General features: G+C 38.7%; 1 protein-coding gene across 2 annotated transcripts in view; it reads right to left on the bottom strand.

The window, feature by feature from the left end:
- Positions 1 to 24,378, bottom strand: part of SPPL3 (signal peptide peptidase like 3) — a 126,030-nt gene that overhangs the window by 78,358 nt on the left and 23,294 nt on the right. Inside the window, exon 2 of one of the 2 annotated variants that reach the window (XM_074206031.1) lies at positions 19,906 to 19,962. The exons of the other annotated variant lie outside the window; for it this stretch is intronic. The gene's annotated coding sequence lies outside the window, so the exon portion shown is untranslated. The remainder of the gene's footprint in view (positions 1 to 19,905; positions 19,963 to 24,378) is intronic. 2 annotated transcript variants of the gene reach the window in all.

The following is a 24,378-nucleotide window of genomic DNA, read 5'->3' on the forward strand; positions in this document are numbered from 1 at the left end:
ATCTATGGAAAGGGGAGCAGTTTACGTAGACTAAGGAAGAGATGGAGAACATCACTAAAAACAAACTAGATGATTTCGATTACATTGAACTAAAAAGCTTTTGCACAGATAAAACCATTGTAATCAAAATCAAAAGAAATGTAGTAAACTGGGAAACAATCTTTACAACTAATGTTTCTGACAAAAGACTCATTTCTAAAATATACAGAGAACTGAGTCAAATTTTAAAAAAGCCATTCCCCAATTGATAAGTGGTCAAAGGATATGCAAAGGCAATATACAGATGAGGAGATCAAAGCAATCCATAGTCCTATGAAAAATTGTTCTAAATCACTAGTTTTTAAAGGAATGCAAATTAAAGCTTCTCTGAGGTACCACCTCACACCTCTCAGACTGGCCAATGTGTAATCAGAAAGGATAATGATCATTGTTGCAAGGGGAAATCTGGGACACTGTTGGTGGAGCTGTGAACTCATCCAACCTTTCTGGAGAGAAATTTGAAACTATGCCCAAAGGGCAACAAAAATGTGCTTATCCTTTGATCCAACAATACCACTACTGGGTATACACCCTGAAGAGATGATGAAAAAGGGTAAAAACAACACTTGTACAAAAATATTCATAGCAGCCCTGTTTGTGGTGGCAAAGAATTGGAAATCAAGTAAATGTCCTTCAACTGGGGAATGGCTTAGCAAACTGTGGTATGTGTATGTCATGGAACACTATTGTTCTATCAGAAACCAGGAGGGATGAGAATTCAGTGAAGCCTGAAGGGATTTGCATGAACTGATGCTGAGTGAGATGAGCAGAACCAGAAAAACACTGTCCACCCTAACAGGGGGTGATGATCAACCTTGATGGACTTGCTCATTCCATCAGTGCAACAATCAGGGACAATTTGGGGCTGTCTGCGATGGAGAATACCATCTGTATCCAGAGAAACAACAAAGACCAAGGACTATTACCTTAAATTTAGGGACAAAAAACCTGATATCTTATTGTCTAATCTTGTTATCTCTTATACTTTATGTTTCTTCCTAAGGATATGATTTCTCATTACTCTCAATTTGGATCAACATATGCCATGGAAACAATGTAAAGACTGGCAAATTGCCTTCTGTTGGGGGGGGTGGGGGGAGGGAAGTAAGATTAGGGAAAAAAATGTAAAACTCAAAATAAATAAAATCTTTAAAAAAAAAAAGAAAGATATAACTGAAAGACAACTATGGTCTCTGATCTTGGGTCCATCCTAACAGCTAGATACCTGCTGGCATAGTCTGTCAAGGTGGAAATATTTGAAACACATATATCTGGGTTTAGTCCCCAAACCTCTCTGGGTCTCAGTTTCCTTAACTGTAAAACAAGGGGATTGGACAATTAAATTTATAATTCTAGAGGAAATCAGATAAGGTAATTTGCATCAGTAGATGGGAGTATTAATACTGATCGATTTATTTTTTTATATGAAGTTGTAATTGAAGAGTTCATTGAATTAGCTCCACATTGGTTATTAGAACAATTCACACTTATACAGCATTTTAAGGTTTAGAAAATAGTTACTACAAGAACCCTGGAAGGTAGGTAGTATAATTTTCGTAAATATATTATTGTAAATATAAATTTACAAGTAAAGAAACAAACTGGAAGAGGTTAATTAATCTGTACAAGACTGGTACAGCTCTTAAATGTCTGAAAAAAGAGTTGAACCCAGGTCTCTTAACTTCCAGTTCAAAACCAAAGTGTCATCTCTGGAGACTTCCTATCATCAGTATTGTGTAAAGGTGATCAACATTTGAATACAGCGAAGTGTTTACAAAGTTGAGTGTTTAGTTTTTGGTATAATCAGGAATTGTTCTGTTTAGGTAGAGGTACATAACAAAGTTAACTGAAATGATCTAAACACACTGACAAGTAAATTTGTTGTGGTTATTGGGTCATTTTCAGTGATGCCCAACTCTCTTTGACCTCATTTAGGATTTCTTGGCAAAGATACTAGCCATTTCCTTCTTCACGTCATTTTTTAACAGATGAGGAAACTGAAGCAATCAGAGGCTAAGGTACATGGCCAGGTCACACAACTAGGAAGTATCTCAGTCAGGTTTCAAATTCCTGACTCCAGGCCTAGCACTTTCATCCCGAGACTCCTAGCTGCCCCCAACAAGTAAATTAGAGCACAAAAATAATCAAACTGATTCATTCTGTTACTGTCTTTGTTATTTAACAAATCTCACCCCCCCCCCCGAATCTGAACACTTCTCATCTATCTCAATGATGCACAAATCATACAGGTATAGTTTTGGTATTTCTGGGCCGTACAGAATTTTCTACCTGGTGTGAAACTGCCAAAGTAGCCAAACTTGAGATAGGGTTTGGAAAAGTGTCAGGAAGATTCATCAAAGTATACAAGAAGAGAAGGATGCAACCCACAACCTGGTCCTTGTGCAGAAGGCACAAGACCAATGATGGTCCTCTTTATTACCTCCTCACATAATTCATTTTCTCTTACAGAACAGTGAAGAGGTTCCATAGCAGCTAATAAGAACTTCAAAGTAGTAATCACTTAATCAAGCAAAGGTCTGGTAAAATAACTGGGGAGCCAACTGTTCCAGCCCCTTCCCTCTGCTTCCCTTCTTGACATACCCTGTGTTGTACTCTTCATTAATATCTCCCTAGCATCCACTTCCATGGGGTTACTTCATTAACTGTTACTCAAACAGCAGTGAAGACAAATACTGAACATTCAGTTTCAGAGGCTCATAAAATTTAGGAGCTTTAGAGATTATTTTTTAGACTTCCATCTGAGGACAGTCCTAAGTCCCCAGACAGAAAACTAATAGGATTAAAGACTTGAACATAAGGGCTTACCTTTGTGCCACCTGTATGCTCTTCTTAAATGGGTTAGTTTTTGAGTGTGCCTCATCCCTGTCCATGCCATGATGCATGTGGGTTCAGGTCCTTGGGACTCAGACTAGCCAGAACCACAGCTAGTTATAGACTAGCATGACTAAGGAATCCCACTGAGCAGTTGCAGTATTAGAATTTGCACTATTTGAAGTTATAATTTTATGTAAAATACGGAGTTTGGTTCCAGTCCAATAGATTTTTTTAAAAATCTTTGTTTAACATATCAGCAAAGGATTAAGAAAAAATTTTTGCTTTACAAATAGAGTAGATAAAAAGAAATCAAAATTTAAAAACTACTTAACATCATACCTAAAAGTAAGCAAACATTGATGGATGGGTATTACTAAAATGTCATTTAAAATATTTTGGCAGTGTAGACTAAAACTGTCTTTTTAAATTTTCAAACATATGCTGTAGATAGAGAACTTTATATCTATGTAATTTGCAGGCTCACATTTTCATACAAGGATCCAAGTGAAATGGCACAAACTGGGGCATTATCTAAAATCAGTAATACTTTAAATCATTATTCTACAATAGGTTTTTTTTTTTTTAGGTTTTTGCAAGGCAAATGGGGTTCAGTGGTTTGCCCAAGGCCACACAGCTAGGTCATTATTAAGTGTCTGAGACCGGATTTGAACTCAGGTCCTCCTGACTCCAGGGCTGGTGCTCTATAAACTGCACCACCTAGCTGCCCCCTCTACAATAGTTTTCAATAGTTGGCCTAAAATAAGAAGAAAAACAGTTTAAAAAAAAAAAGCTTTAGTCAGCCAGGGTTTTTTACCACCAAGAACTTTAAATGACGATTTGTTGTGGCCTCTCAAAGCACAAAGATATTGAGAAAGAGCATCGTCTGTCTCTCTACTACACTGGCAGCCTTCAATTCTCATTGATTCTTGGCCTCACGAGTCATCAAATGTGAAAGAGAAAAAAATCCATACTAAAACCAGACCTTGCCAAAAACCATCTTTAAGTCTTCGTGGGGCAGCCCAGAGCTGGAAGCTGAGCTCCCCTCCCAGTCTGATATGCGAACCAGCTGGTGACTGGGCCAGTCATTTCTGTTCCACCTCAGTCTCATCTTTCCTGGCAAGGAAGTCCATAAACACGTGTGAAGGGCCTATTGTAGCAGACACTGGGTGAAGGATACACAGCCATGGCTTAGGACACTTCCTGCATTCAAGGAGCTCACAACCATCTATGTGCTAACAATAGAGGGATGGTACTGGAGGCCCAGGACTGTGGTGAGGACAGATAAATGAAAGAGCTCTCTCCCTCAAGTAAACTGCAGTAAATACTGCTAGGAATCATGAACACAGAAAAAAAATAACACTGAGCTAACATTCCATGCCATTCTCCTGCACCATTTCCTTAAGGAATAGCTCTAAGAGAGCTAAACTGAGACTAACTAAAAGATGATGATGAATGTCTCCCTTTCAAATGAAAGAGAGAAGCCTCAAGCAGATCCTAGGATCTCAGGGGTGGGAAAACCTATGATCCTATCTAGATGAGAGTTTAGGCTCTTGTTAGCATGATCAAGCCATGTCCTTAAGAAATATTTTTTGTTTACCTCCCTTTTTGAAGATTTTGTTAAGTTTTTTAGGGAAAAAAAATTCAACTATACTATAGATGAAGTTTGAAATAAGTTTTTATAAAAACTCTGCCCTGGTAGGATGATTTCTGGACTCTTGTTTTCTGCTTTGGGTACCATGGTTTGAGAAGCAAGAAGATCACTAATAATCTGGAACACATCAGAGTAGAACTATCATCCTTATTAGGATGTTGTAAGACCCTGAGTACATAGTATATTATGATGAAGATTGATGATGTTTTTCCTTCTTTCTCAAAGAAGACCATGACATCAGGGAGGTGATACCATAACAAGCATAAGAACTGTATTTGATCTCCTCCAGAGCTATCTGCTCCAGTGGCCAGATATGAAGCAGGACAACTGAAGATGACCCTATTAAGTGACTCACCTGAGGTCACACAGCTAATAAGTTTAAAGTATCTGAGGTCACATTTGAACTCAGGTTCTCCTGATTCCAAAGCTAGTGCTCTATCCACCTAGCTAACCCCTACTATATTTATATAAAGAAAGGCAGAAGGAATTAAGAAAGTCTTGTCTGGAAGATTCGGGGGGAACACAAAAGTTGGGTGTAAGTAACTGAAGGGCCCTGTTTCCTTTTTTTCACCAGAGCACAGAAGCAGGAAGTGGCAAAGAGGCAGATTCTGGTTGGAAGTGAGCAAAACTTCTAGCTATTAAAGCTGAACACAAGTGGAATGTGTTGCCGGAGGAAGTAGGGAATTCCCTGCTGTAGGTTTTCCAGAGAGGCCATTCCTCAGCTACTGAGGTGATGATTCTTTTTCAAGATTTAGGATTAATGATTTTAGAGTGGCTGCTAAGAGCCTTTTCAATTTAAAGAGTGGTTAAAAAGGACTTGAGCAGTAAAGAAAAAGATAAGACTCAGAGTACAATAAGGCAGTGAGCTGTTTAAGAAGGCAAAAGTAAAACAAAGGAAGACAAGCTGAGAGAACAGGCCAAAGAACCTGGGGTGTGACCATTCAAAAAGGCTTACTAGAGGGGACCTAGATGGCACAGTGGATAGAGCACTAGTCCTAGTGTCAGGAGGAGCTGAGTTCAAATTTGACCTCAGACAATTACCTCCCATTGCCTAGTTTAAATTTTTAAAAAAAGGCTTACTTGACAGTAATGAAAGCACCCTGGAGCAGCTGGAAGAGAAAGGGGGGAGAGTGCCAGGCTCACATTTCTGGTAAATTGGAGATCTAGAGCAGTATGCAGTGAGTAGCTGTCATTGAGTGTAGACTATTTTTATTCCTGTTACAGCCAGGTAACTGCTATCTCTCAGTACAGGCTGAAAAGGGAGTATCGGTGAATGATTGCAGATGACTATGCACTCAACTCAGACTCTGAAGCTGAGATGCAACAAAGGATGGATCAATTCTCTGCTGCTTGTGCACACTTTGGTCTAACAATGAACACCAAGAAAATCCAAGTGCTCCATCAGCCAGAATCACAACATTCCTATGTGGAACCATCAATGACAGCAAATGGAGAAGTTTTGAGTATTGTGAACAAGTTCCCTTTCCTTGGCAGTATCCTTTTCAAGGTGGTACCCATTGACAACGAGGTGGACACTCACATCGCCAGAGCTAGGTCAGTTATTTGGGGAAATGTGGGAGAGAAGAGATCTTAGGCTGACACCAAAATGAAGGTCTTCAGAGCCGTTCTGCTGACCTCACTGCGGCATGCCTGTGAAATCCAGACAGTCTACGAGAGCCAGGTCAGTTAACAGAATCGGTTCCATTTAGACTGGCAACTGGCTGGAGAAGGTCCTTTCTTGAACTAAAATGACAACCATTCAACTCTACTGCAAAGAGCATAACTTCAATGGGCTGGCCAAAAGTACAATTGCTTAAAAGACTTTTATAGTGAGCTCACACAAAGCAAGCACTCACATAGTAGTCAGAAAAAAATGATAGAAGGACATTCTCAAGTTTTCTCTTAAGAACTGTGGAACTGATTGAATAACAAAGCACAGGACTGTCCACTATGGCTGCTCTCATCAGATAAGGTGCTGTGCTCTAAGAACAAAGTAGATTGTAGAGGCTTCAGAAGAAGCAAAAGATGTGCAAATTTAAAGACTCCACCCCAAATATTCACATGGACTATTTGTGTTCAATCTCTGGTAGAACATTCTGAGCTCGATTGGGCCTGATCAGCCACAGTTGAACACATGGCATCTTGACTCTAGCATAGTGATGTCATTTTGGTCCTCTGAGAAAGAAAGACAACCACCACCACACCATTTCTAATCCTATAACAGTCTGATGACTGCTACATATTCATTGTAAGTTGATCTCCCTCATCCCTGGAGGAAAAGGTTCATGGAACTCCTTCACATTCCAGATCAGATGGATGCTCCCTAAAAAGGGTTTGAAAATGCAGAACAGAAACCTGGTAAATCAGGAGACTGAAGTGTGGAATAATGTCACCCAGAGTTAGAAAGGAGAAAGGGTCATTAACCAACTGAAGCTAAAAAACAATCTGAAGCTTTTCTTTAAGAGGTTGAATCTAGCTATACTAAGAAGGAAGTAGCTGCTAATCCTCCAAGGAATGATTAAGTGGATCTAGCAGTTATTTCAGGTTTAGAAGAAGAGTATTTACTGGAGGGTTGGCTTCTCCATAATCAGCAGTACTAGGGAACTAACTATCTGCCAAGTTGACAAGAACAGAGAGGTCTGTTTTATTCCCAAGGCACGTATCCAAGATGTGAGAGAAAACCAGAAAGATCCCTGTCAAACTATCACTGCCACCAATTTCTGGTGATTGAGGGAGGTCCTGAGGATAGTAATAAAAAGAACCTAGGAATAATTGCCAAAGTTTACAAAAGCCTGGGTGAAAAATGGAAGATGCTAGGACACAGATGGTGTTTTTATCCCTACTGTGCCACCCCCACCCGGAAGGGATGAAGAAGATAAAAGCAGAACTGGGAAATAAATGGGTGGATAATTAGAGAATATTTAAAAATGAAATTTGATTTTAGGACAACTGTTAAAATACAGGAATGATAGGTTTCTGGCGAGGAATGGAGTATACCTGCCAAGGGCTCAGAAGACTATATTTGCCTGCTCCATTTAAAATAAAATCTAGGGGCAGATAAAGTGGATAAAGCACCAGTGGATATAGCAGTGGATAGATCACCAGCCCTGGAGTCATGAGGACCTGACTTCAAATCTGGCCTCAGACACTTCATAATTACCTAGCTGTGTGGCCTTGGGCAAGTCACTTAACCCCTTGCAAAATTAAATATAAATATATATATACATACACACACACACACACACACACACATATTTATATAAAATCTGAAGGACTTTAAACTTAATAGGAAGGAGAAAGAATAAAGCTGCCTTCATTATCTCTCCCAAGCTTGATAATATAGAAAACAGCTACAAAGTAAAAATAATAAAACAATTGGAAAGATTCTTAAGTTCACAGGAGACACAAATTAGGGAAGAGGTCAATGATAAAACAAGTCCTTTATATGTCCATATGCATTTGCAACGAACAAACTTTAGGCAATAAACTTGATGAACTACAAGATTAATTCAAGAAGATAAATTAGAGTTGGTAGGATGAGATTGATGATTAGAATGTCTCCAGAAGGCATACTTATTCAAAATAAATAGGACTAGCTATATGGTTCAGTGGTACCCAGAGTACCAGGCATTGAGTTAGAAAGACCCAATTAAAATCCAGTCTTAGATATGTATTAGTTGTTTGACCCTGACTGCCTCATTTTCTCATCTGTAAAATGGGGATAACAGCATTTACCCCTCAAGATTGTTGTAAGGCTCAAATGAGATAAAATCTGTAATGCACGGAGGTCTATATAAATGTTGGCTATTATTAATTTTAATAATATTACTAGGATGAGGAAGTAGAGTCGTTTGTGTTTTAGGATAAGAGGAATCAAAGTGTGGTGTATAGAGTACAGAACTTGAAGACAGAAAATTTGTATTCAAATCCCACCTCAGACACACAGGGTCACCCTGGGTAAGCCACTTAAATTTCTCTGGGTCTCAGCTTCTTAATCTATCAAATAAGAGGAAGGCATTGAAGTATATTCTATTGTATTCAGATGAATTCCAGGAACAAAAAAGGGACAAGAAGGATGATGAGCAAGTTCGATGAACATCCACTGAGGCATGACTAAAAATATGTATTATAATTCATAGTAACAGAAAGGAAAGAGATAAGGCATTTGGGAAATAGACCCCAAGGCTTGCTACTGCAAGAAAAGGAGACTTTCAACCATGCTGAGGTCATATAGAGTGAAGCAGAGAAATCAGCTTATGATTTCTAAACTGGCCTTATTGAAAATTTCATTCCTAGAGACAGGAACTAGATGTATGATATAGGGCACTTCAAATGAGGAGCTTCTAGCAAAGCAGACTCAAAACCTCTACTGCAACTTGAACACTCCCCAAATAACATGGAGAAGTTGGTGACTTACATTCAAATTAAAGTTAATGGGGGTGAATACATTTGAACTCCCAGCTTCTTAAGTCTGAAGTCAGCTCTGTATCCCACTCTTCAATGCCTCTAAAGATGACATGCACTCGAGATTATGGGCTGGGAAATCTGAAAGCATCTGAAGAAAAAGTTGAATCCCCACAAACTAAAATTCTAAAGGAAAAATTTTCAATGCAGAGAGATATAAAGCTCTCAAGAATGAGATGTCGAACAATAACTGTCTGAAGACACATGCACTAGGAACTCTCTAACAAGTCATATACATGACTAAGACTGAGACAGCTGTAAAAGGTTTTATGAATCTTAAAATGCTAAATAAATACTGTAATAGAAAATTACATACAAAATGATGGTTATGAAGAATTCAGGGAAGAATGAGAAGACATAAACTGATGCAGAGTAAAATAAAGAAGACCAGGAAGACTACATAATTATAACAATCTTGGTTGGTTGCTTCTTGTTGCTCCTTATCCAAGAAGATCAAAATGACATCATTATGTTTGAGACAAATGACAGTGTGTGGACTGTGGCTGATCAGACCATTATGAACTCAGAATGCTCTACCATAGGTGCAAACTCTAAACTTACAGATGTCACATTTCCTTTGAGCTGCTTCAACTGTACCTTCCTCATGGAGGGCAGCCCTCTCACTGATGAGGCCATGCCATGCTGGGTCCTGTGCCGGTGTCTCCCAAGCTGTACATTCAATTCTAAAGTTCTTCAATGAGATCTTCAGGGTATCTCGTATAGCTTCTTCTGAACCCCTGGAGATTGCTTGCCCTGTGGGAGTTCTCCATAGAAGTTTTTTTTGGCAAGCATCCTAACAATTTTTCCAGCACATCGTAGTTACACTCTCTGTAGTTAAAAAGTTTAAATTCTTGGCAGTTCAGTTCAAGAGAGAACCTCAGTGTCTGGGATCTTCTCCTGCCAGGTGATCTTCAGCATCTTCCTAGACAATTTAAATGGAAGCGATTCCATTTCCTGACAAGGCACTGGTAGACTGTCCAATGAGGTCAGCACAACAGCTCTGTAGACCTTCAGCTTGCTATCAGTCTAGTATCTCTTCTCTCCCACACTTTCTTTTGGAACCTCCTAAACAATGAACTAGCTCTGGCAATGTGAGTGTCAGCCTCTTTATCCATGAGAACCTCCCTGGAAAGGACACTGCCAAGGTAAGAGAACTTGTCCACACTACTCAAAACTGCTCCATCTGCTGTCACCAATGGTTCCACATATGAATGGTGTGGTACTGGCTGATGGAGCACCTGGGTTTTCTTGGTGTTCATTGTTAAACTAAAATTAATATAAACAGCAGATTACTACATTACTACAATGAAAATAAAAGAACAAAATGAAATCAAAATAAAAAACCAATAATATGAATGGGATATAATTATAATGACCGAGCTTGTTCCTGGAGAAAAGAGAAGAAAATGTCTCTTTTATTCTTGATGACAGGGATTGTATTTGGAAATAAAGACAGAAAAGCAAAATTTCTAAAAATTAAAAAAAAATTGATTAGAAAGAAAAGATAAAAAAACCCCAGCTCTTCTGAGGCAGCAGAGACTGACCACTGCAATGGAATATCCAGTACACTGTCAGTCCTCAGCTGATGAATTGACTAGTTTGGCTGAGCTACTTTTTCCCAAAATATAATTTTTATCATGAACAAAAACAAATCCGATCTTTTCAATAAATATAAATGTATATTATATATATATATAAAATAAAAGGATTGTCTGTGGAATTATGACTATTGCTTTTTATTTTTTAAAATAAATCTTTGCATCTTTAAATAGGGAAAGGGGGAGGGATGTTTGGAAATGAAGGTGACTAAATTTAAAAAGCTATTTTTTTTAAGAATAGCAAAGAGAGAAGTTCAAAGAAAAAAGGCAAGTAACAGGATGAATGAATAAGTGAAAAATCATTTAAATACTTATTGTGCTGGGTGCCATGGTGAGAACTAAAAATCTTGCCCTCAAAAAGCTTTCATTTAGAGAAACACCATGCCTATGTGAGAACAAGGACCAGGGAAGGGCAAATATTCTTGCTCAGGAAACTGTTTCCTTCAACAGGAATTTGAATCCTCTCCAATGTGGTCACAGAACAAATGTTTCCTAAAAGCTGCTGACTGATTGATTAGTGGATAATGAATGTTAAAGCAGAATGCTAGAAAATATAAAATGCTAAACAAATATATGTGTACACTATTAAAATTTTTTTTTAACACAATTCTAAACAAACCTATTGAAATTGATTCTCTCGCCTCTGTTTCAGTATTGGATACTAAAGCCTTGGCCTCTAGGATCACATGCCAGAAGCCAATCCCCTGGACTGGACCGTGGCTACCCTCCCCCCCCACCCACCCAAGGCTCCTTTCTTCTCCTTCCCTGTGTTTGGCAAGCACAGGGAGACTCTTCATGATCCATTATCTCAGGAATGGAGAGGCGAGACTAGAATCTACCACATGCTGAAAAGAATTTGACCAGAGACTGACGATAAGGAACAAATCGAGTCATTTGGCAATTGTAGTGTATTATATCTGAAGGACTAATATCTTCTAGATGGTTTAATATAATAACACCTTCAATGAACTCTGCTTAAATACAAGCTATTTCTGCCTGTATTAAAAAATAGAGATTTATAGAAAAAAAAAAAGGTCAATTGTTGCAGGCTATGCAGTTGCTGGGTGGGCGTGGAGTTACTGGGTGAGTGTGTACTCTGTTTGACTGCACAGGAATTCAAGCACCAAAGGACAGGCACCAGAATCAAGTAGAATCAGTTTTGTGGAGATCATTTTTTGGCCCCAACAACCTGCAAAGAAGCCAACAGACTGAGTCACAAAAGTTGGTAACAAGTACACCTAGAAGCCCCAGTTCAATCTCATACTATTATCCACCTGGACAACAGGGAGCACAAACATATAAAACAAAATAATTCCTGACTTGAAGTTCCCATTCTACTTAGGGGACATAGCATGTGAGAGCCCTGGGCCAAGGGCAGCTGCCAGGGCTGGCTGGGACTGGTGGTGCTCCTGAGCTTGGCTTCTGATCTGTAGAGAACTCAAGGTGCTGGCAGTAAATCTAACAAGAGTATGATGAGCCCCCAGGAGCTGAGGGTCAAGCCTGAGGGACAAACTGGCCCAGATTCAGAAAAACAAGCATATGCTCCTGATAGGGTAGTAGTAGAAGAAAGGAAAGAAGCTGGATGGGACAGGGAAGAAGACTCAGAAAGGCCTCCTGTGTGGAGCCCGTGGCTTGAAGAAAGCGGGTGGGGGGGAAGGGGGTATGAGGCAGCAAGGAGGGGGGGACCCTTGTGCACTTGGAGGAGCTTGTTTCACTAAGATTGATTAAGAAAGAGGAACAAAATGAATGACTGGAAAGGTGGGTGGGAACCAGACCGCGGTGGGTATCTTTAACTGCCAGGGCAGAACACTTGAAAACATTTTCAGTCATTTTAAAAAATGTCCTTCATGCCTTTTGTTATTGCTTTTTCTACAACATTCACTTCCAGACATTCTACACAACCAACAATTTTCTTGGAACAAAGAAAAATAATGAAAGAAAACTGACCATGAATGTATCACACAGTGTGGGCAGTCTTCTGTTTCTCAAACCTCTGTTGTTGCTGTTTGTCCTTTGTTCTCAAAGAGGACCCTGACATTAGGGGAGGTGATGCCATGACAAGCACATAAACTGGATTGAGGGGGGGGCGGCGCCTGTGCTAAGTCACCAGTCTCACTTTCTCCTCCAGAGTCATCTGGGTCCAGCGGTCAGATATAAATCAGGATGACTGGAGATGGTCCTGGATGCAGGGCAGTGGGATTAAGGTCACTAGTAAGGGTCAAGTGTCTTGAGGCCAGATTTAGACAGGTCCTCCTAATTCCAAGGATGGTGCTCTATTCACTGCATCACCTTGCCTTTAAGTGTAATACAACTCTCTACTTTTTTTTTGGATGTCACATATTTTAGGACTACTGATCTGATTTTTACTTACTTCATCTAACTCAAAATAGATTTTTTTGCTCCAGTCCCTTAACTGTTTGAATGTTTGTTTCAAGGATGATTTTTGGTAAATAATTTTGTTAGATTCTGCTTCCTAATCCATTCTAGAATCCTCTTCCATTTTATTTCATGAAATAATGTCTGTTTCTGGACCTTCTTTTCTTCCATTTCCTTGTGAATTCTAAGATATCTATGTATGCTTCTATGTATATCTCTATGTAACTTAGTGTGGATATTTCAACCTTCCTTTGTTAGGATCAGATGAAAGTAAAGCTCATCAGATGCCTGTTCCACCCAATGCTTACTACATGTTTGTATACGATTCATCTCATTCATCCCTCTTATGTGAGAGCTGGAGTTCCAGCTTGTTCTTTCTCCCCCCACCCCCCAGTATATCTCCCTTTCTCTCTTATCTCCCTCTAGAACCATCAAAACAGAACAAAGTCACTCCTAAAGTCTCCGAATGTCTCACCTGATTTTCTCTTTGATCCTTGAATATCTCAGGTTCTGAAAGGAACCTCATTTCTTCTCCCCTACCAAACTGCATTCATACTACAGTTTGTTACAATTGATCAAATACATTTATTTATTAACACTTTTGTATTTCAAAGTTTCTAACTTGTTTTTGATCTTTTCAGTAAGGAATGCTTAAGAGTTCTCTATTTCATAAAATATTTTTTAAGGTTTTTTTTTGCAAGGTAATGGGGTTAAGTGGCATAAAATATTTTTTAATTAAAAAAACAACAACCACCTTATAGGATTATACTGAGTTTTTGTGGGTAAAGTTATTTGTGGTTTCAATCTTTTGTCTTCTAGAATATAAAACTCTTAAGCTCTCTTCTGTTAATGTGACAGCATTCAAGTCTATCATATCTTTCTTCTATTCAGGCATTCTTGTCCATTTATTTATTTTTATTTTTGTTTTGTTTTGAAGATTTTGTTAGACTTGAAAGGGCTAAGCTAAAGTGTTTCATTGTGAGAAGTGCTTAGTATGGTAAGGGGTGATTAATATGTACTTGGTCTATTTCCCCCTATTTTAATTTTACTGTCTATTTCTCCTTATAATTTATTTCTAACTTTTTCTCTGTTTAGCTGCTATGCCATGTGAAACATAAGTTTGGTACTGATATTAATTCACTGTCTCTGGAACTTTTCAGCACAATGTAGTTTTATTGTTTATCTCTTAATTAAGCCTCTAAGTTGCTTTATGTGAAAACATGACTGCTACCTGCTGCCATTTTTACTTCAGCTGATGAATATCTGGTATCTCAACTGTGTGCATCTCTTATAAACAATATATTATTGGAATTCTGCTTTCTAATCTATACTGCTATATTCTTTCATTTTTTTCAGCAAAGCTTTTAATAAAGCATCTCAAATTACATAAAGAGATATGGGTTATACAATGATACAAACAATTAAGATTTTGAATTGTCTTCAAAGAATTGCTATTGAGGGTTTAACATTAACATGGAGGCGCCTAGGTGGCACAGTGGATAGAGAACTGGCCTTGGAGTCAGGAGTACCTGAGTTCAAATCTGGTCTCAGACACCTAATAATTACCTAGCTGTGTGGGCTTGGGCAAGTCACTTAACCCCATTGCCTTGCAAAAAAACTAAAAACAAAACAAAATAAAAAAAAGTATATGAGGATCAAAGGAGATAATATATATATATATATATATATATATATATTGGGGTGGCTAGGTGGCGTAGTGGATAAAGCACTGGCCCTGGAGTCTAGAGTACCTGGGTTCAAATCCAGTCTCAGACACCTAATAATTACCTAGCTGTGTGGCCTTGGGCAAGCCACTAAACCCCATTTGTCTTGTAAAAACCTTAAAAACAAAACAAAACATTAACATGGTGGAGATCTCTAGTGTATTATCATAGAGATCTGTTCTTGGTCCTATGCTGTTTTACATTTTTTTTTATCAATGATTTAGATAAAAGCTCAGATGGTATGCTTTTAAGATCTACATATGATGCAAAGCTGGGGAGAATTAGCCAACACACTGGAAAGCTGTCAGAACTGAGATCCAAAAGTATTTTGGATAGCCAAGAGCTAGGTTTGCAAACTATGGTCTGACAGGTAAAATCCAATCTATTACACATTTTTGTATGGCAGACCCATAAGTTAAGAATGGCCTTTATGTTTGAAAATAAAGTTTTGTATTTAAAAATGCAAAAAAATCATTGTTATCTTGAAGACTGTTCAAGTTGTGGATACTTTGGTCTAGAGCCTAAGCTGGATGAAATCTGATGATTAAATAATCTAATAAGATAAAATTCAATATGAATTAAATGTAAAATATTGCCCTTGGGTACAAAAAACTTCACAAGTATAAAACTGAAGATATATCGAAGAACAATGATTTAAAAAGCATCTGGGGTTTTAGAGAATTGAAAACAAGATGAATCTGCAGTGCTGTGTCAAGTGAAAAAAACTAATGCAATCTTGGGGTGAATTAATAGTATAGTTTTCAGGAATACAAAGGTGATAGTTCCATTGTGCTCTGCCCTCCTCAGACTTTACTTGGGAGTATTTTGTTGTGCCAAAATTAAGAAGGATAGTGATAAGTTACAGAGTATTAAGAAGAGTGGAACCAGAATGATGAATGGTCTTGAAGCCTTGTCATTTTGGTACTGGTCAAAAGAACTGGACAAATTAAGCTTACAGAAAAGTAGATTAGGGTAGAGGGTTTGTATCCTTACAAAAGAGACAGTATGACATGAAGGAGGACTTAACTTGTTATGTTTGGTCCTTGGAGGAAGAACCAGAAACAACAATTATAGAATAAGAGAAAAAGTGTCAATGTAGCCAGGAAAACAGAACTCTCCCAAAGTGAAAAGAGTTGCTTTCAAAAATGGCAGCCTCCTCTTCTTTGGAAGTCTTCAAGTATTGGGTGGCCAACCACTAGCCAAGAAGTAGTGAAGAGCTGTATGGACTGGACAAGACAACAATTAAGGTTATTTCCAACTCCCAAAATTCTATAATTCTGTGATATGTGGAGATTTCGGCCCAGAAAAGTCAAAAAGGTAATAAAGTATTAAAAACAGATTCAAAATTTAAATTCTGGTCTTCCAAATTGAAATTCAGCTTTCTTTTCATTACAACATGCTACCTCTGGAGACTAACTACATTAAGACCATGAATTCCTTTTTTACCTCCAGAATTCAGCTCTTCCCCTCCCTGAATTATTCTCAACTCAGGCATTTAATTATGCAAATTGATATAATGAGTTCTAATAAAGCCAAATGTGCTCTTTATAGAACAGTAAACAATTCTGAATAAGTAATACAAACTCCCATTTCTAGAGTGCTTTTTGGTTGGCAAATCAAGTTCTTTAAAAGTATGATTATTCGCATTTTCAGACAAGAAAATTAAGACCATGATTGAAGCAGGAACTGAGCTCTTAAATTTTCAAGTATTCTTCCTACTGTTCCCTACTACTAAATTTCCAAACCAATCAATTGATCTGGCCATTGTAAAAGATCCCATTTTAAAATTTTACTCTGAAAGAAAGCAGCAAAAATGGTCATTTTTCATCATGGGATATAAACATAATAAATTTCCTTCAAAATAAAAAACAATTTTCAAGTGGCCCTAAATAACAAAAATTCAATAGTTAGAAGTTATCTCAGAGTTCAGGCTTAACCTGAATCTGACATAAAATATTCTCTAAAACATTCCACTTTACTCAATCTGCAGACAACTTTCCTCTACTCTCAACTGGATATCTATCTCAAAGGATCACAGGAGAACTGTATGGTATACTTTGGGTAACTTCAAGAATACCGCTATGAGAAAACTAGCAATTCCTATCTGAATTGTGCTTCAAAAATGATGAAGCACTTCACTCACAAAAGTCCTGAAGCATATTGCAAGTGCTAGTCCCATCTTGCAGAACAAATGCATCAACATACCAATATGTGATGAGCATACAAACAGAAAAAGCAAGATTAATTCTGGCTCTTAAGCTTATACTTCTACTTGGGAAAAGAGAATACAAGATAAAAAGTTTAGCAGCAAGGTAGATGGGCTCAAGGAGCAATAGCAGAAAACATAGGAAAGAGTAGCAAAGTGCAAGGATGTTTCAGTTACATTGGCAGAATGGATGACAGTGCTACAGAGATCTGCAGAGGACCTGCCCAAAGTCACATATTTCATCAATCAAAGAACCAGGACTCAGACCCAAATTCCATGTTCTTTCTACTACTCTGTGCTGCCTCTCTGAATGTAGAATCAAGCAGAAAATCTTTCTGAACAATGTTTTCTCTAACATTTGTTTTTTGCAAGGCAATGGGGTTAAGTGACTTGCCTAAGGTCACACAGCTAGGTATTTATTAAGTGTCTGAGACCGCATTTGAACTCAGGCCCTCCTGATTCCTCCAGGGCCAGTGCTCTATCTACACTGTGCCACCCAGCTGCCCCCCTGACTTTAAAAAAAAAAACAAAAGAAAACTGTGACCAGATAACCGTACTACATAAAAAAAAGCTATTCAGACTGCATGTACATTTCTTTTGTTCAACCAGCATTTATTGAATGTGTGCTAGTTGATGTTGGGTCATAAAGTTGACAGTTTCACTTATGCTTGTATTAAACAAATTTTCATGGCACTACACAGAGAAAGAAACATGTTCTAAGAGAATTATAAAATGCTGAGAGTATCAAGTAAAGGTTCAGATTTAGAATTAAGTAAAATTTTAAAAAGTTAACCTAACATATTTGACATTATAATTACTATGCTATCTGGCAAACAATTTACATAAATGATTGCAATTAGAATTATACTTACAAAGTTTTTGTCAATTTTGTCAATATTTCATCTTCAATTCATCTCAATTCAACAACAAACACTTCTAAGTATCTAATCTATGTGAGACTAGGATACAAAGAAAAAAAACAAAACATCTCTGCCTATTAGGGGCTTAAGATTTTGTATTTTAACCTCGAAGTAATGAGGAACACTACAGATTTTTCAATAGTGGTGTGATATTCAAGCTTTTCTGTTTTAGGAACATCAATTTGGTATTTGCATGGAGGATATATTGGCAAATAAGACTGGAAGCAAAGAGTCAAGAGGCTACAGCAATTTACTAGAGGTAAAAGACTTGATGAGAAGAGGAGAAGAAGAGAAGAGATATATTGGCAAATAAGACTGGAAGCAAAGAGTCAAGAGGCTACAGCAATTTACTAGAGGTAAAAGGCTTGATGAGAAGAGAAGAGAAGAGAAGAGAAGAGAAGAGAAGAGAAGAGAAGAGAAGAGAAGAGAAGAGAAGAGAAGAGAAGAGAAGAGAAGAGGAGGATCCCCAACTGAATAAATCCTGGGACTAAGGATGACTCCAAGACTGCCAACTTGAGTGACTGGGAAAATGGTAGTGTTCTCAACAGGAAAAAATAGAATTGGAAGACAGCAAAATTTGGAAAATAAAAGCGGGAAAATAAAGGTTTTTACCTTCAGGATCAAATGTAGAATACTCTCTCTGGCTATTCCTCCCACTTTCCTGTCTCCCACCTTCCTTCCCTTCATGCAATCTACAAATCATAAGCCACTCCATCTGTGGTCTCAGTGCCTTTGCTTGGCCAAATATTTTCCATGTTTGGAGTGATCTCCCTCCTCATCCTGGCATTCTTCAAGTCTCCTGCTTTCTTTGCTTGCACACATTGGATGCTGTTTTAACCTGCCCACCAGGGTCTACAGTACACATTTGGAAAAGCACTGCTCCCAAGATTTGTCAAGGATGAAGCTGATCCATTTTAATCACTGTCTTTTCCAACATTTTAAAATAATTCTCAAAACTACATAGTTCAGGAGGTTAGATAGGTAGTGCAGTGGATACAGCACAGACCCTGGAGTCAGGAGAATTTGAGTTCAAATCTGGTTTCAAACACAAGTTGTGTGACCCTGGGCAAGTCACTCATCCCCAATTTTGCCCCCCCCCACAAAATAATCAAACAAACTTCACAGTTTGGCACATGACAACTAATATTATTCTATATAGTCCCACAGGCTACTAGCTCTTATTGGTCCCAAGGTTCCTTTAATCCATTGCACCTGGCAGAGTTCATTTAATAGGAGATTGAACCAACCACTAATAATAATACAAGAACTGTACAACTGCTAAAAGTGAGTGTCTGCTTAGGCAATAATTTATGATTATTAATGTCCAACTGAAGTCTTTGATCCAATTCTCACTAAGCCTAAAGATGTATACAAGTGTGTCATAAAATGCTGGTTCTTTTAAATAAGACCAAGACTATAGGATATGCCTCATAATCACTTTACATTGATTTTTTTTTTAGATTTTTTTGCAAGGCAATGGGGTTAAGTGGCTTGCTCAAGGCCACACAGCTAGGTAATTACTAAGTGTCTGAGGCTGGATTTGAACTCAGGTACTTCTGACTCCAGGGCTGGTGGTCTATCCACTGTGTCACCTAGCTGCCCCCTCATAATCACTTTAAAGAATAGTTTTAGGGTAAGCATTATTACCCCCATTTTACAGATAGGAAAATGGAAAAGATGCTGAGTAGAATAGTTAGGAGAGGGGAAAGCAAGGAAATTGCTTCTTTGTAGCTTTCTAAAAGGAATCATGACTAGTGGAAGCACAAAATTCTCCTAAAATTATTACATTATCTCTTACAGGAAGATATAACTATTATATACCCGAGAAAGAAAATAACAATAATAATACTGGGTTGGGTCAGACTGTTCAATTGTCATTTTATGCATTAAGCCCAGTATGTCTTGGCACAGAACAAATGGAAGACTAAATTTTCAGTGGCATATACTGGCAAATGTGCTGTACTCACATTGTATTGGAAGTCACCAGACAACCATATATGCACACTTTCCAGCAGGTCTTAAAAAAGAGAACCTAACCATTTATTATAGTCAAAGTTTTATTCACAAAAACTAAAAGGACAAAGCAACTTACTTTGATTTTTATTTCAGTTCAAATTTTCTCTCTCCCACTTGGTTCCTTCTGCACCCACTGAAAAGGCAGGAAATCATGCCATTAAACAGATGAAGAAATGCATAACATTTTTTATTAGCCATGTTGTGTGTGTGTGTGTGTGTGTGTGTGTGTGTGTGTGTGTTTTGGGGGGGTGTAATCTGAGAAAATCTCCTTCAATATGCACAGAGTTCATCAACATGATGCATCCTTTGGAACTGTCCTGGATCACTGGACTGATCAGAATAGTCAAGTTGCTCTAACAGCAACCCTATTCTCAAGATTCTGCTCACTTCACTTTGAATCAGTTTAAACAGATCTACCCAGGTTTTTCTGTAATTTTTTCTGAAAATCTCCTTTCATTATTTCTTAGAGTAGGATAGTATTATATCACATTCGCATACCTTAGGTGCAATCAGAAAAATGTTTTTGTACATATGGATCTATTTTCTTTGCTTTTCTTGAGGTAAAGATCTAATATTGAGGTATTTTTGGAGCACTGGGTATAAGCAGTTTAACAGACCTTTGGGCACAGTTAAAAACTCTTTTCCAGGGGGCGGAGCCAAGATGGCAGGGTGAAGGCAGGAATTCCGGCAAACTCGTCCCCTCAAAAACTCCAAAAGCCGTCAAATTATGACTAGCTAAAATTTAGAGGGGGCAGAACCCACAGAAAGCCTGAGTGATACAATTTCCCAGTCCAAGACAACTTAGAAATTCCGCAGGAAAGGTCTGTTTCACTGGGAGTAGGGGTTGGAAAAAGCTGCAGCCACAGTGCAGCTGGGCTGGATGCCTAGATCCCTGGGGGTGCCTGGGTCAGTGGCAGAAGGGTGGTTTCCAAACCTCCAGACCCAGGGATCACTGGGATCAGATTGAAGAGGTGGTGAGAATACTCTGCCACACCAGAATGAGTACAGAACAAGTGCCAGCCTCAGAGCAGCCCTATGGCGAGAACCTGCAGTGGGAAATCAGGGAAGCCAGCCTACACCTCCAGAGTGCCGCCCACAGATGGTAAGGGGGGCAGAGGAGACTGCAGAGGTCTCTCTGCTTTCCCTGGGGCAAGACTCTGCTGTTTGCCCACATGCAGATCCAGGGTGCAGTCTGGGCCCCCATACCACCATAGTGGAGCAGGGACCCTCCTCACAGCTCCAGTGCAGAGGGGAGCACCTGTGGTCATACACATATCAAAGCACAGGCAAGAAAGAAGTCAGAGCCTCTCATAAGACCTTGGAGGAATTAAAGTCCCAGTAGGGTGTCCCAAAAAACCCCCAAAGCCTTGGAAGTACATTAAATCAAGTCATAGGCTGAGGAAATGAGCAAACAACAGAAAAAGAAGAATCTGACTACAGAATATTACTTTGCTCCCATGGAGGGTCAAAATACATACTCAGATGATGACAAAAATCGAAGCTTCTATATTCAAAACCTCCAAGAAAAACAGAAACTGGGCTCAGGCTATGGATGAGCTCAAAAAAGACTTTGAAAAGCAATTAAGGGGGGCAGCTAGGTGGCATAGTGAATACAGCACCGGCCCTGCAGTCAGGAGTACCTGAGTTCAAATCTGGCCTCAGACACTTAATAATTACCTAGCTGTGTGGCCTTGGGCAAGCCACTTATAACCCCACTGCCTTGCAAAAACTAAAAAGCAATTAAGGGAGGTAGAAGAAAAACTGGGAGGAGAAATAAGAGTGATGCAGATAAATCATGAAAGCCAAATCAGCAGTTTGGTGAAAGAAATAACAAAAAATGTTGAAGAAAATAACATTAAGAACCAGTTGGGGGGGAGGGCGACAGCTAGGTGGCACAGTGGATAGAGCACTGGCCCTGGAGCCAGGAAGACCTGAGTTCAAATCTGACCTCAGATACTTAATTACCTATGTGACCTTGGGCAAGTCACTTAACCCCACTGCCTTGCAAAAACCAAATAAAAAAACTGTTGAGGCCAAATGGAAAAGGCAATACAAAAGATAAATGAGGAGAAGAATGCCTTAAAAAGCAGAATTGGCCAGCTGGAAAAGCTCTCTGAAGAAAATAATTCCTTTAAATGGAGAATGGAACTAAAGGAAGCCGATAACTTTGCGAGAAATCAGGAAGAAATAAAATTCTTCTAAAAAAACCCCAAATTAGAAGACAATGTGAAATATCTCATTGGAAAAACAACTGACCTTGAAAACAGATTCAGAAGAAATCATTTAAAAATCATTGGGCTAGCGGGGTGGCTAGGTGTCATAGTGGATAAAGCACCGGCCTTGGAGTCAGGAGTACCTGGGTTCAAATCCGGTCTCAGACACTTAATAATTACTTAGCTGTGTGGCCTTGGGCAAGCCACTTAACCCCATTTGCCTTGCAAAAAAAAAAAATCATTGGGCTACCTGAAAGTCATGATCAAGAAAAGAGCCCAGACTTCATTTTTCAAGAAATAATGCAAAAAAAAAATGCAGCAAAATTGCCCTGAGATCCTAGAAGCAGAGGGTAAAATAGAAATTGAGGGAATTCACTGGTCATCTCCTGAAAGAGATAAAGAAAAACTTCCAGGAATATTATAACCAAATTCCAAAACTCCCAAGTCAAAGAGAAAATTCTAAAAGCTGACAGAAACAATTCAACTACCGTGGCTCCATAGTCAGGATTACACACAGGATCTGGAAACAACTACATTAAGGGCTTGTAGGGTTTGGAATGATATACTGGAAGGCAAAAGATCTTGATTTATACCTGAGAATCAACTCCCCAGCAAAACTGAATATCCTCTTTCAGGGGAAAAGATGGATGTTTGATGAAACAGAGGACTTTCAGACTTTCCTGTTGAAACAACAAGAGCTGAACAGAAAATATGATCTCCCTGTACAGGACTCAGGTGAAGCATAGAAAGGGTAAATGAGAAGGACTAATTATGAGGAACTTAATGATGTTGAATTGCATGTATTCCTGCATGAGAAGAAGATACTGATAACTCATATAAACCTCATTTATAAGAGCAATTACAAGGAGCATATATAAGGCACAGAAGGGAATTGAATATAATGGTATAATATAGTAAAAAGATGGAGTCAATGAGGATAAAGGAAAGTACTGGGAAGAAGAAAAAGAGGAAGAAAGGGCTAAGATATTTCACATAAGAGTAAAAAAAGCTTTCATAATAGTGTGGAATGGGAGGAGGCGAGGGGGAATGAGGGAGACTTCATTTTCATCAGAAATCGTTCAGAGAGGTAATAACATATAAACTAATAGGGTATAGAAATCTATCTTACACTAGAGAAAAATGAGAAGGGTTGGGATAAGGGGAAACGGGGGAGGGAAGGGGGGAAATAGGTGATAGAAGAGAGGGAAGATCATAGGATAGGGTACTCAGATACAACACACTTGTGAACAGGGAGAGGGTGAAAGGAGAGAGAATGGAAGAGATGAGAGTGGGGAGGAATAGAGTGGAGGGAAATACAGCTAGTAATAGCAACTGTGGGAAAAATATTGAAGCAACTTCTCTGGTGGACTTATGCTAAAGAAGGCAGCTCATCCCAGAGACAGAGCCATTGGAATCTGAACACAGACTGAAGTACGTTTTTTTTCTCTCTCACTATTCCTGAAGTTTCTCTTTTTCTTGGGGGAAGGAGGGTTTATGTTTACTCTCATAACAAGATTATTGTTAATAATATAAAATCAAGAAAAAAACACTTTTCCAGAATGGATGGTAGACTAGTTTACAGCTCCACCAACAGTGCATGAGTGTGCCTATTTTCCCACACCATCTCCAGCACTTGCCCTTTCCCTATCATCTTACTCAATGTGATGGGTCTGAAGAACATAAGTCTAATAAACAGCTAACTTTGAAAAGGAACAAATTTCTTTCTCAGTTGTCTTACATTGTTTTCTCTTATCCATCAGATTCTATTAAATACCATAACTAGCACATTGCATATTGGCTCTACCTATCTCACTCCAAGATCTGTAAATGCCTTGCTAGGCAATGACTGAGGCAATGATAAGGATATTTTGAGCCAAGCTAGAAGCTTCCAGAAATGCAAGCTGGGAGCAGTGATAAAGTGCAGAAGAGCAATGAGTATTTCCTGGACACTCCTTACTAGATTTTCACAAAACTGCCATCCTGGTTCTCTTCCTACAAGTCTGACCCAACTCCTTAGTCTTTTCTGATGAATACTCATCCCAAAGCATCCCCCCTCCCCAAATATGTGTATATCCCTAAACTCTGTCCTGGGTTCTCTTCTCTCAGAACCTCTTCTCACTTGATGATCTCAGTTTCCAGTTTTAGTGATCTCTATGAAGAAGACTGTCAGATCTCTATAGCCAGTCCAATTATCTCTCCTGAGCTATAGACCTACATTATCAACAATCTATTATTAGACTTTTCCAACTGGATATTGAAACCTTGAATTCAACATCCAAACCAGAACTCATTACCTCACTCCCAACCCAGTCTTCTTTTAAATTCCTCATTATGGT

The sequence above is a fragment of the Macrotis lagotis genome, chromosome X (assembly GCF_037893015.1).
Source record: "Macrotis lagotis isolate mMagLag1 chromosome X, bilby.v1.9.chrom.fasta, whole genome shotgun sequence".
NCBI classification, from domain to species: Eukaryota; Metazoa; Chordata; class Mammalia; order Peramelemorphia; family Peramelidae; genus Macrotis; species Macrotis lagotis.